Genomic DNA, 13,090 nt, shown 5'->3' with positions numbered 1-13,090 from the left:
ATCAGGTTCATGCTCTTTGCCTCAGGGTTTCTTTTATTTAGATCCCAGCCCATGTTGGTCACATTCGCCACGACCAGGCATATCGGCTTCCCCGAGCATCCTGTAACCTCCCTCTAGCTGCCATCGGCCTCCCTATGTCCACGACAATGGTCCGGAGAATCCTTCTCGAGGAGTCCAGGGCCTGCGTACCAATGCTGAATGTCCCACTATCGTTACCATCCAGCGGTATGACAGCTACCTTGGCGTGAGCCACACCTATGGCAAGCACTCCATCCTCACCTACTGCTGTGATGTGGCCGTCGCCCACATTCGCCTGGGATATCGCTCCTCAGGGGAAATTGCCAACAGGCCATGCAAACTCTGTCACAGTCCCCTGGGTGAAGCATTACCCCATCACGTCGTTAACTATACTGCCCAGTTATTGTTCCCTTCAGGCCCCTGGACTCTTGTTTTCTGCTCTGTGTGCCTACTTCAGCACACATCGTGATGTACTCGAAGCCATTCTCACCCTTCATTCCGACTTCCTTTCATTGTAGTGCCCTGGCGCTGGGACAATGATGGGCATTTGGTGTATATAGATAGATAGATACAGTATATATATATATATATATATATATATATATATATATATATAACGGCCATACCACGTTGAGTACACCGCTTCCCGTCCGATCAGCGAAGTTAAGCAACGTTGGGTCTGGTTAGTACTTGGATGGGTGACCGCCTGGGAACACCAGATGCTGTTGGCATCCCCACGTGTCATGTGGGGTTGGTGGAGGATTAGTGCCCCTCCCTGTAAAACAATTAACTCTAAGCCCTTGGCCACCCTGTCTGGGATACATGGCGTCTGGCAATGAATGAATGAATATATATATATATTATACAAGGTTGTGTGTGTGTGTGTGTGTGTGTGTGTGTGTGTGTGTGTGTGTGTGTGTGTGTGTGTGTGTGCGTGCGTGCGTGCGTGCGTGTGTGTGTGTGTGTGTTGTCCACACACGTACGCATCAGGTGTATCTGCATGTATTGTCATTATGCTGGAATTTTGAATCGAGGTAATTTTATAATACATATCGTTTTTGTCTGCCTATCTACCTGTGTATGTGACTATGTACACACACTCAAAAGAGTATCGTTACACCTACTGCACGATACAAGCTGACACCACGAATAAAACGTTTAATAACTGCCTTCCTGCAATCCTACCGAGACAGCTGGATTGTTCAGTACGAAACTCATCGGACCTGCCTGTAACGCTACTTTTTTGAGTGTGTGTACAGTACAACAAGGTCTGAGTCCAATTACAGTACTTGTACTTGGTATTTGGTCTTAAGTACAGTTTTCATGTACTTGTACTTGGAGTTTAAAATTTTGGTTGTACTTGTACTTGTACTTAGACCCTATGTACTTGAAAAAATACCAAGTACTTTCAAGTACAATCAAGTACATTATATTAACAAAAATTTATATATTCTATTGGACTTTATAAAGGTATTATTAAGTAGACTTAATATTCTGTCATAGAAGAAATGGTTTGATTAATAAAGTATATTTGTATTCTAATACGCTACTTTCTACCTTAATAACTTAACCTTTTGAATGTGACCATCATTTAAATTTCTTCTTCGAAACAGGAGCACTTTTGTATGGTATAAAGTACTTGTACTTGTACTTAAGTGCAATGACATGTACACTGGGGTAGGCGGTGGCTGAATCACTAGAGAGGTGATCTGCAGTCCTAACGGACCCAGGTTCGAATCCCCACTGGGGCAGGGAATAGTTTAAGGATTTGAATTTCATAAAAGCAGATTTTACTGATCTACCAAATGACCCGCCACCATGTCGTAAAGGTACCCCCGCTCATACCAATACACCAGTCCTGTATGAAACAGCCCTAGCAAGTATTCAGTATGGACGGTGGGTGTTAGAGCCGAAGTGGTGACATGTGGAGGCGTATGATATACAGGTGGACTACTGGGCCTTGGAAGCAGGCTGTAAAGCCTGTGCTCAGAGTCGAACACATAAAAAAATAAATAAATAAATAACAATATACGGTAAGTAGATTTCATCCCTCATGGACTTGAGCACTACATCTGCATCTCTTAATCCGCTGGAGTCCAGTTCATGTGTACCACAGTTCCTGAAATATGGAAAAAATGGTTACGTGCTCCTCCGAATACACGTGAACGCATTAATTTTAGCTGTAATCACGTTAATAGATTCTCGTTAGACAATGTTTACATGACTTTGATAGGACCCCCTTCAAATATGTCACTAAGGCTACGGTAGGAAATTACTTGTGGGCAAGTGAAGGATCAGCATTACCCCGCCAGACTGATGGAGTATGGCTTGGCAAGCCCTTAACACCTTCAGTTTAAGGACGTATATTTCGTTGGAATCATTGCTACCCTTCTGATGACTCTACTGAATTTAGGTGAAAGGGATAGTTAGAGCAGTCATCCACTTGACAGTCAGAATAAACAACCAAATTACAGAGAATGAATAGCCAAAGTTGTTTCGCTTCCATAGTGTCCACAACATTCTGAAGGAAACTCTGGAAAAAAAAAATAACTGCCTTGTTCGCCCACTTCCCTTCAGCGCAGCTGATACTCGCGACATCTGTCCAAGTAATCTCCAGATAACTCCCACAGTCCATCAGACTGAGTCGGAATATTTTGCACTAGGAGCTCACTACCTCTATTTTCACCTTTAAAAGACAGATAGATTTCTTATCGATCACAAACGAATATTGCTTCACATCACAATGATTATCCGTTGACTTTTATACACTGTACATAAAGTACCCCCTAGATGTACCCACTACTTTGTAGTCCATATAATAATACATAGCTGTTGATCACAAAACATGCAAGAACACCATAAAGCTTATTACCAAAATACTACTGTCAGGTGAGGACGCTCACAATCCACTCACACGATGTAGTACTACTCTCAGATGTCTGCCCTTTCCTCTCTTTCTTCCTTCTCTCCTTCCTTCCTCTTCTGTCTTTCTTTCCTTCATTCTTTCCCCTTCCTTCTGCATGCGGGTGACTTTACACTCCCCTTCTGTCTTTCTTTCCCTCATTCTTTTCTCTTCCTTCTGCCTAAGAGTGACTCTACAAAATGACAAGCCAAATGGTTTCCTGTACACCAGGAAACCATTTACTACGCTGGGTGGTAACCATATAACCAAATTATGGCACCTGGTGGTTTAGGGTAATTAAGGCGCTCCAATCTGTTTGAGTCTGTGGAGGTTTATATCTAAGGGATGGTTGGGGGTTATTGCTCACGTAGTGACACTCGGGGATAAGTGAAGCTGGTCACTCTCATCCTAAATGTCACGACCAACTTGCCTAGCCCAGGGCTCCTACGCTCCTCATGGGGCAACACTGGATTAGATGGTGAATGAATATAAGCCAAAACATGGATACGAGTATACACAGGTTTATATCTTTGGACGTCAGTTGCTGCCATGCGTCAAACTCGTACAAGTGACATGTGTTTTGTATGGGGGTACGACTCTGCCACATGTAACCATGTCTGCACTGTGCCACATGCACACAGACGCTTCTCCAGGGGAGGGAGTCTTCGTCCTCGTCTATTTCATTTACCCTTTTCAACTGCCAAATTAAGGCCGCTTATGCGCAGTTTTGTGGATGAAGCACTGTCCAAATAATTACCATACTTTCTTTTACGAAACACATCGTGAACATTAAGACTGGAATTTATAGAAATTTATGTCAACCTGCGGGGAGAGTTGGGTTCTAATACATACTGTTTTACTGACTCCAGTGCATCCCAAATGTTTATTCTTTCACGTGTAATTAACAGGATACATACTGACTGGTTGGTGTATTGGTCATTAAGACGAGTTTCATTGCATGCACCAAAGAATCAATATATATCTCTGTTCTATCCCTATCTTCTGAAAGAATTATAGTTGTTTGTGCATTACAAGTCCTTGCAGTGGAAGCATTCCAGGTTCAGATTAGCATACTGTAATTCATTACATGTTGACATGCGGACACCCAGAAGTTACTTAATCACCCAACTGTACAGTTTCACAATCGGTTTCATATTCTTCATTTAACCACAACTCATATCCGTAAAGCATTGTTGAAATTAATGCAACTTTAGAGAGTCTTCTTTTAACATAAAATTGTATTTAGATATTCTTAACATATGAAACAAACTTGATTATGTGGCATAATTTTGTCTGTGCATGGGCAGCAGTAGCTGACGAGATGGACTCGTCGCTAGCGAACATACTACTTAGGTATACATAACGATCACACCACGACGCTGTCAATCCATCCAAGCAACAAGGCACACACTCTGTATCTCTGACACCAACAGCAAAAATATTGAGTTTCTTCGTGTTTATCTTCATGCCATGCGTACAAAGCCGGTTGAGCAGAGACAACTCACGCATCATGCCATCCCTGGACGTGGACAGGACTGTATTGTACATCAGGACCAATACATGCAGCCAAAGTAGAAAACTGTCCAACACACAATACACCTACAGTAATTTAATATCATGAATATTATTCAAGACGAAGGCGATCCTTTGACTCACCTCCACTGTAGCCGTAACAATGGCTGTACCAACCACACTGTATGTGGCACGATACATTGCCACCAGGATGGCCAGCATCTCTGCTCCAGAAGAACCTACTCGTTTTAGCACACTGAACAAAGTGGACCTTGGTACACGGTTGTACGCCTGTGAAAAGTCCACACACGTTATCAGTGACGGAAATTTCTTCCTCTTAGCCAAGTCAAACAATATCATGATGATGATGATGTCTTCTGTGCATCCTCGTTTAGATTAGCCACCGGTTTGTTCTCTATAATGAGTGAACCACTGCATAATACTACACAAAATCATATCAAACAACTTTAAAATTATACTGATAATATTAATGCCTCGGCAGTTAACCGGGAATAATCGGTCACCCTGGGGGTAGGGTTTGTTTTTAAGAATACTCTCCCAGTATCACTGCTTGTCGTACAAGGCGACTAAAAGGGTTGGCGGAGGGTTAGTGCCCTTCCCCGGAAAACAAATAACTAAAATGACGAACAAGAAGCCTCGGACAAGGACTGACCAAAAGATGACGACCAAGGACCGGACAAAGGATATGGTAATTGCAACATGGAATGTAAAAGGTGCGGATGATGAGGTGAAAGAGAGAGAGATTGTCCAGGTGCTTGAGGGTGCGAAAGTTGATGTATGTGGAGTAACTGAAACTAAATGGAAAGGTGAGAGTGTGAGAGAATGGGAGTATGGATGGGGTATATGTGCAGGAGTAGGTGAGAATGAGAGGGTAAAAGAAGGAGTGTGTATAGTTGTGAGTAAAAGATGAAAGAAGAACATAAGAGAGTATGGATCACATGGGTCAAGGATTGTGTGGGTAATATTGAAAGTTGGAATACAAATGTGGGCGATTCTGTGCGTGTATGCACCAAAGCAAGATAGTGCAAGCAGAGTGAGAGAAGAGTTCTGGACAAATGTGGAAGTGTGCATGGAAAAGTTTGGAAGGAAAGAGAGTGTTTTTGATCGGTGATATGAATAGTAAAGTAGGGAATGTGAAGGTGGATGGAATAGTTGGTGAGTGGGGTGTGCCTGTTGATATAGATGAGAATGGCAGTGCGTTAGTGGACATTTGTGCTGGGAGGGGGTTGGTGATAACCAATACCCTCTTCAGGCATAAAATGATCCACAGGTATACATGGCGAGTGATGAGAAGGGTGGGTGGCGAACTGAATGAAAGGAAGGCAATGATTGATTAATTATGTGTGTGTGAATGAAAGGATGTGAAGATGTGTAATGGATGCAAGAGCTTATAGAGGATGGAGGAGTGGACTTTCTGACCACTACATGGTGGTGGCCAGAATCAAGATCCAAATAAGATGGAGAAATAGAAGAAGGGAAGGACGGGAAGAAGGAGTATTTGCAAGGAGAGTGGAAAGGTTACAAGAGGATGAGAAAAAGGCAGAATATAAGAAAGAAGTGGAGGAACGATTGGGCAAATATGAATTGGAGCAGATGGGGGACGTGGAAGGTGTGTGCAGGATAATAACAGAAGAAGTATGTGCAACATGTGATGTGGTGTGTAGGATGAAGAGAAGACGGAGGGGGGTGCAAGGAACAGTGTGGTGGAATGAAGAGGTGAGACAGGCTGTGGCACAAAAGAAGAAAGCATACAATGAATGGATGAGAAATAGGGGCGTGGAAGAAGTTGAGAGGCGGAAGAGAGTTATATGTAGAAAAAAAGAGAGAGGTGAAAAGATTAGTAAGAGAGAGTAAGAAGAGAGTGGATGAGGAATTTGGAAGGAATTTGAGTGTAAAGTGGAGGGACTGTAAGAAAATGTTCTGGAAAGAAGCGAAGAGAGTAAGACAGGGCGGGAGTGAAGTTGACAGGGGAGTGAAAGATAAAAATGGTAGATTACTAGTGGAGAAGGGAGAAAAAGTGAGCAGATGGAGAGAACACTTTAATGAATTGTTGAACATAAAGGATGGAAGTAATGCGAGTATAAGTGACTGGGGAATGGCTGGGAGAAGGAGGGAGGTGAGAAGACAGGAAGAAATCAGTAGGATAGAAGTTGTGGAAGCAATGAAGAAAGTTAAATCGGGGAAAGCCCCAGGAATTGATGGAGTGTGTAGTGAAATGATGAAGCATGGGGGAGAGATGGTAGTGGAATGCATGTGGAAGACGTGCAGATTGGCCTGGGAGGAAGGTAGAGTCCCGGAGGATTGGAAGTCAGGTATCATTATTCGCTTGTAGAAAGGAAAAGGAGAAAAAGAAGTGTGTGGTAATCATATGGGCATTTGTCTTCTTAGTATAATAGGAAAAGTGTATGGTAGGATATTTATTGACAGAGTTAGAGAAAGAACAGAGGAATTAGTTGGAGAAGAACAGGGAGGCTTTAGGAAGGGAAGAGGTTGTGCAGATCAGATATTCATTCTTAGATCTTTAGTTGAAAACTTTCTAGAGAAGGGAAAGAAGTTGTATGTGGCTTTCATGGATTTGGAGAATGCATATGACAGGGTGGATAAACAAGGATTGTGGAAAATATTAAGTATATATGGAGTAGATGAGAAGTTGTTGAATGCTGTGAAGAGTATGTATGATGGTGCTAAGGCTGCAGTGCTTGTGGATGGTGAACTGAGTGAATTTTTCTCTTTGAAGGTTGGGTTGAAACAGGGATGTGTCATGTCTCCATGGTTGTTCAATCTGTACATGGATGGGGTAATAAAAGAGGTACGAGTACAAGGTAGGGTAGTGGATGTTGGAGTGGCCATGGTGAGAGAGGATAGTGTTTGGAAACTCCCTGTACTGTTGTTTGCAGATGATACTGTGTTGTTGAGTGAAGACGAAGAGGAGCTGCAGGGCTTGGTGGATGAGTTTGGGAGAATGTGTAAGAAACAGAATCTAAAGGTTAATGTAGGGAAGAGTAAAGTGATGGTCTTTGAGAGGGGTGAAGTCAGTGAATGTACAGCGAGGGTGGATGGTAAGGAATTGGAAAATGTGAGTACGCGTAAGTACTTGGGTAGTGTGATGAGTAAGGATGGAGGTTTGGAGGGTGAAGTGCTTGAAAGGGTACAGCAGGGAAGAAAGGTTGCTGGTTCCTTGAAAGCAGTGATAAGAAACAGGGAAGTGAGCATGGAAGTGAAAACGTTACTACATGACAGTATTGTGATACCATCTCTAACGTATGGAAGTGAAGCTTGGACGCTGTTGGAAGGACACAAGTCAAGAGTGAGAGCAGTGGAAATGAGTTATTTAAGAGGAGCCTGTGGAGTCACATGGAGAGACTGGCTGACAAATGAGGATTTAAAGGAGCATTGTGGTGTGGATATGGATGTGATAGGAAGCGTTATGAGGAATACACTGAGGTAATTTGGCCATGTGGAGAGGATGGAGGGTGAAAGACTGACGAAGAGAGTGTGTGTGAGTGAGGTGGAGGGGGGAGGGGGAGGGGGAGGCCGAGGATGAGATGAAGGGATGGGGTGGAGAGGTATATGAGAGAGGGGTGTGTTAGTTTGGAGTATGACAGTGAAATGGCGAGGGACAGGGCGACGTGGAGGCGATTTGTTTGTGGCCACCCCGACTGGGATTGAGACGTCTGGCAATAAATAGATAGATAGACGATTTGATATTATTAATAGCCTTTCCAACCGCCACGAGGAAGGGTAACTGAGTGATGTAAATATTACATTGAATACAATTGTGATAATCAACCACTGTGCTGCCAACACCTTAAATATGCTTGGACATAAGCCATTAGGTCCGCTGTCCTAATCTAGTTTTTATTTTTTTTTAAAAATAACAGAAAGGAGGTAGGAAAAAGAAATGAATTAAAAAAAAAAAAATAATCCATTCACCAGATTACTGGTGTCCTCTGTTCATAAAATATCTGTAACAGTTAGACTTGAACAGTTGTGGGTTGAAATTTTGAGGGAAACAACTCTGGGGAAGCGAGTTCCAGAGAGAACAGTTCGGGGAATGAAAGAATTCTGATAGGCAGAAGTTCTGCATTATGGCTGAGTGACATTCCTGTCATGAGCGCTACCAGATGCCCGTGTAGCACGAGGGAAGGCATGGAGAGGTGGCACCATGGACGCAACTTCGTATGAGCATTTGCCAAAAAAATATCTGTAAAATAATCCAAGGGAGGCAACATTCCTTCTTATTTGCAGGGGAGGTAGTTTACTTGTAATGGCAGGGTTGTTAATGATTTAACAGCTTTGTTTTGAATTTTGTCTAGTTGTTTTAAAGCAACCTCTCCACAACCATTCCACAAGGGTAAGCAATATTCATTAAATTGACATTCAAAATCTGAAAAGTAATGTTATCATCCAAAATAGGCATTATTACAGAAATGTTACCCACATCAATTTCAGTACTAGTCACATTAGGAGGATGAAACAAATCTTCAAAAAAAGATTAAAAATTATCATCGTAAGTACATTCGCGGGTCATTAAATTGTTCACATTCTCCTCTCCAGTCTCTGCCACACACTTCTATCATCTTTATCACTAAGTAGCCTTTCCCATCTTTCCAACGTCTGATTAACAATTGGTACTCTTACCTCACTCTGATTTTCTTTACTGCATACATATAATGTGTCTACAAGGAGGGTAGAAAGGTTGCAAGAGGATGGAAAAAGGCAGAATATTAGAGGGAAGTGGAGGAGCAACTGGGAAAATATGATTTGGAGCAGATGGGGGACGTGGAAGGTGTGTGCACGATATTCACAGAAGAAATCTGTTCATCACGTGAGGTGGTGTATGGGGTGAAGAGGAGACGAAAGGGAGTGAAAGGAACAGCATGGTGGAATGGAGAGGTGGGACAGGCTGTGGCACAAAAGAAGAAAGCAAATAGTAAGTGGATGAGAAACTGGGGGGTGGAAGTTGAGAGACAGAAGAGAGAGTTATATGTAGAGAGGAAGCGAGAAGTGAAAAGATTAATAAGAGTGAGTAAGTGAATGGATGCAGAATTTGGAAGGAATTTTAGTGTAGAGGGAATGTAAGAAAATGTTCTGGAAAGAGGTAACGAGTGTTAGACAGGGTGATAAAGAAGTTAGTCGGGGAGCGAAAGATAAAAATGGTAGATTGCTATTGGAGAAGGGAGAAAAAGTGAGTAAATGGAGACAACACTTTAAGGAATTGTTGATTATAAAAAATGAAAGTATTGTGAGTATAAGTGGTTGGGAAATGGCTGGGAGAAATAGGGATGTGAGAAGACGGGAAGAAATCAGTAGGACGGAAGTAGCAGAAGCAATGAAGAAAGTCAAAATGGAGAAGGCCCCAGGATTTGATGGAGTGTGTGGTGAAATGCTGAAGCATGGAAGAATGGAAGTGCAGATTGGCCCGGAAGGAAGGTAGAGTCCCGGAGGATTGGAAGTCAGGTATGATTATTCCCCTGTGCAAAGGAATAGGGGAAAAAGAAGTGTGTGGTAATTATAGCGGCATTTGCCATCTCAGTGAAATAGGAAAAGTATATGGTAGGATTCGTAATGACAGACTTAAGGAAACAACAGAGGAATCAGTTGGAGAAGAACAGGGAGGTTTTGGGAAGGGTAGAGGTTGTGTAGATCTTATGTTCATTCTTAGGTCTTTACTGGAAAATTTCTAGAGAAGGGAAAGAATCTGTATGCGGCTTTCATGGATTTGGAGAAAGCATATGACAGGGCGGATATACAAGTAATATGAAAAGTATTAAGAATATAATTATGGGGTAAATGGGAAGTTGCTGAATGCCGTGAAGACTATGTATGAGGGTGCTAAGGCTGTAGTGCGTGTGGACAGTGTACTGTGTGAATTTCTCTATTTGAATATTGGATTGAAACAGGGATGTGCCATGTCTGCATGGTTGTTCAATATGTATATGGATGAGGTTGTACAAGACATACAAGGTAGGGCAGGGGATCTTGGAGCGGTCCTAATGAGAGAGGGCAGTGTATGGAAACTCTTTGTACTGCTGTTCGCAGATGATACTGTGTTGTTAAGTGAAGACGAATGGGTGCTGCAAGGCTTAGTGGATTAGTTTAGGAGAACGTGTAAGAAACGGAATCTAAAGGTGAATGTAAGGAAGAGTGAAGTTATAGTATTCGAGAGAAATGAAGCCAATGAATGTACAATGAGGCTGGATGAGGAGGAAATGTAAAATGTGAGTGTCTTTAAGTACTTGAGTAGTATGATGATTGAGGATGGAAGTTTAGAGGATGAAGTGCTTGAAAGGGTACAACAAGGAAGAAAGGTTGCTGGTTCTTTGAAAGCAGTGATAAGAAAGAGGGAAGTGAGCATGGAAGTAAAAAAGTTGCTGCATGACAGTATTGTGATAGCAATTCTAACGTATTGAAGTGAAGCTTGGACCTTCCTGGAGGGATAGAAGTCAAGAGTGAGAGCAGTGGATATGAGTTATTTGAGAGGAGCATGTGGAGTAACTTGAAGAGACAGACTGACAAATAAGGAAGTGAAGAAGCATTGTGGTGTGGATGTGGATGTGATAGAAAGCTTTAGGAGAAATACACTGAGGTGCTTTGGCCATATGAAGAGGATGGAGAGGGAGAGACTGACAGGATGGGTGTGAGTGAGGTGGAGGGGAGGAGATACAGGGGGAGGCCAAGGATGAGATGGAGGGATGGAGTGGATAGGTATATGAGAGAGGGGGTATGTGAGCTGGGAGAAGGCAATGAATTGGCAGGGGACAGGGTGTCATGGAGGCGATTTGTTTGGGCGACCCCTTACGTTATTAAGGCGTCTTGCAACAGATAGATATAATGTGTCTGATATAACATCAGCATACTAATCAACTGTAGTACAACTTAAAGCTAGCACATCCCGTTAAGCAAGCATTCACAAAAATGCATCAACATCAATGTTAGTAAACTTCGCTTGTCGTTTGATGCCAGTATTATTAGATGAACGGGTATACAACGTGACGGATTCACCTAAAGCCCATGTCCCATGTTTAAGTTCATCCTTGAGAACGGCTCCAATCGCCACGACCTTACCCTCGAGGTATGATCTGGTGAAATGCCACGATCATACCTCAAACGGTAGGCCTAAACGGCCATTTCACGACACAGTCACATTAGTGCTAAGGCACACAAAGACACTGCTACGACATCCCACGACACCGTACGGAAACGTCACTTTATTCTGATGACACTCGATAATCATCCCTCAGTTAAAAAATAACTGTCACCTTGACTCCAAGCCACGCCAAGACATCGCCACGACAAGCTACGACAAGCTACGACACACTACATAACCGCTAAGTTACCGCTAAGTAACCGCGAAGATTATCAGGACACAAGACGATACATGACGATGGGTGGGATCTTCAGTGCGAGGCTATAGGAGGATGGAGTATACAGATGTAGGCAGGTGTCAGTTGCCAAGTGCAAGTTATTGCTACGACACGTCAAGTCACTCCTAGGGCTGGCCCGAAGGACTGGTTTACATATATGCGTTTCTATAATTTAGTGTTTATGTTTGGAGGAGATTCCAGTATTTCAAAAATGTCAAAACTGAATTTAGTGAAAATTTTGGTCTCTGCTAATATATCATACATTGTAGGGTTAGTGAAGCACATTTTTTGATACAGATTATAAACGGGGCATTCAATGAGAATTTTGACTGTTATTTGTATTAGGCAGTTGGAGTATATAGGTGGGGTTCCAGTAGAGGAAGATGTGATTTGGCCATGCGTTAATGGCGTATGCCCAATTCTGAGACGAGTCAGATTAGTGTCTTGATATCCACCAACACCAGGGGGAGGTGATGTCGAACACTGAAACTTGCCGAGGTGTCATTCCAACCATCGTCGCCACCAACATGCAACTCACATTAGTTTGTCAGCATAGGCCATGTCGTCCTTATACTATTACAGGATGTCCCATGAGCGACAAGATATATTTGTTGAGCTGACAATGTGATTTTGAGTTTAAAATCTTCTATATAAATAAGCATATTTTGGTTTACTTTTGGCGTGAGGTGGGTTTTAAATATTACGTAGGGCAAAAATGTGGCCATGTTACGTTTTAATTTTCATACCAGTTGCAGCCATACTGTGTACTCTTGTAATCCTTATTGGTGGATTACATAAGGCATATTAATAGTGTGCTGACCCGCTTGAAGATACCGTCATGTCCAATAACTTGCATTAAACAACATCGAATTTTCACGGTCCAACTCCACGCCTATCCTCCCTCACCCCCCCCCCCCTCCTCCCGCCTCTACCCACGCAACTATTAATCGGCTACGTATTCTCTCCCCACACTCCCCCTCCACCATCCCCCCCACTCCACTCCTCTCTCCCCCCCACTCCACTCCTCTCTCCCCCTCCTCTTCCCATCATCCCTCCCCCAAGACTAACGTCAATCGAACATTCCATCCCATCCCATCACATTACCTTCCCCTGCATTTCCCACACCCCCTCCCCCAATTCTACCCATGACTACCTTAATGGAACACTCACAGAACCGACGACATGGCTCCACCCCCTTGTATGTAGAGTTAAAACCTTTACAACAAAAGTCAATCCCACGTAACTTTAACCTCACTAAGGTATGTGGACA

At 42.9% G+C, this 13,090-nt stretch overlaps 1 non-coding gene across 1 annotated transcript; it reads left to right on the top strand.

Annotated features, from left to right (window-relative positions):
• The first annotated feature begins 630 nt into the window (after window positions 1-630).
• Window positions 631-749, top strand: LOC145397701 (5S ribosomal RNA). The gene has a single exon (XR_013897016.1). It is a non-coding gene; the product is annotated as a 5S ribosomal RNA (ribosomal RNA).
• The last annotated feature ends 12,341 nt before the right edge of the window (window positions 750-13,090 follow it).

The sequence above is a fragment of the Coenobita brevimanus genome, chromosome 42, assembly GCF_032717465.1.
Source record: "Coenobita brevimanus isolate Jiangsu-jjx chromosome 42, ASM3271746v2, whole genome shotgun sequence".
In the NCBI taxonomy this organism is placed as follows: domain Eukaryota; kingdom Metazoa; phylum Arthropoda; class Malacostraca; order Decapoda; family Coenobitidae; genus Coenobita; species Coenobita brevimanus.
Note: the sequence above shows the minus strand (reverse complement) of the source record. Positions and strands in the feature narration are given on the sequence as shown.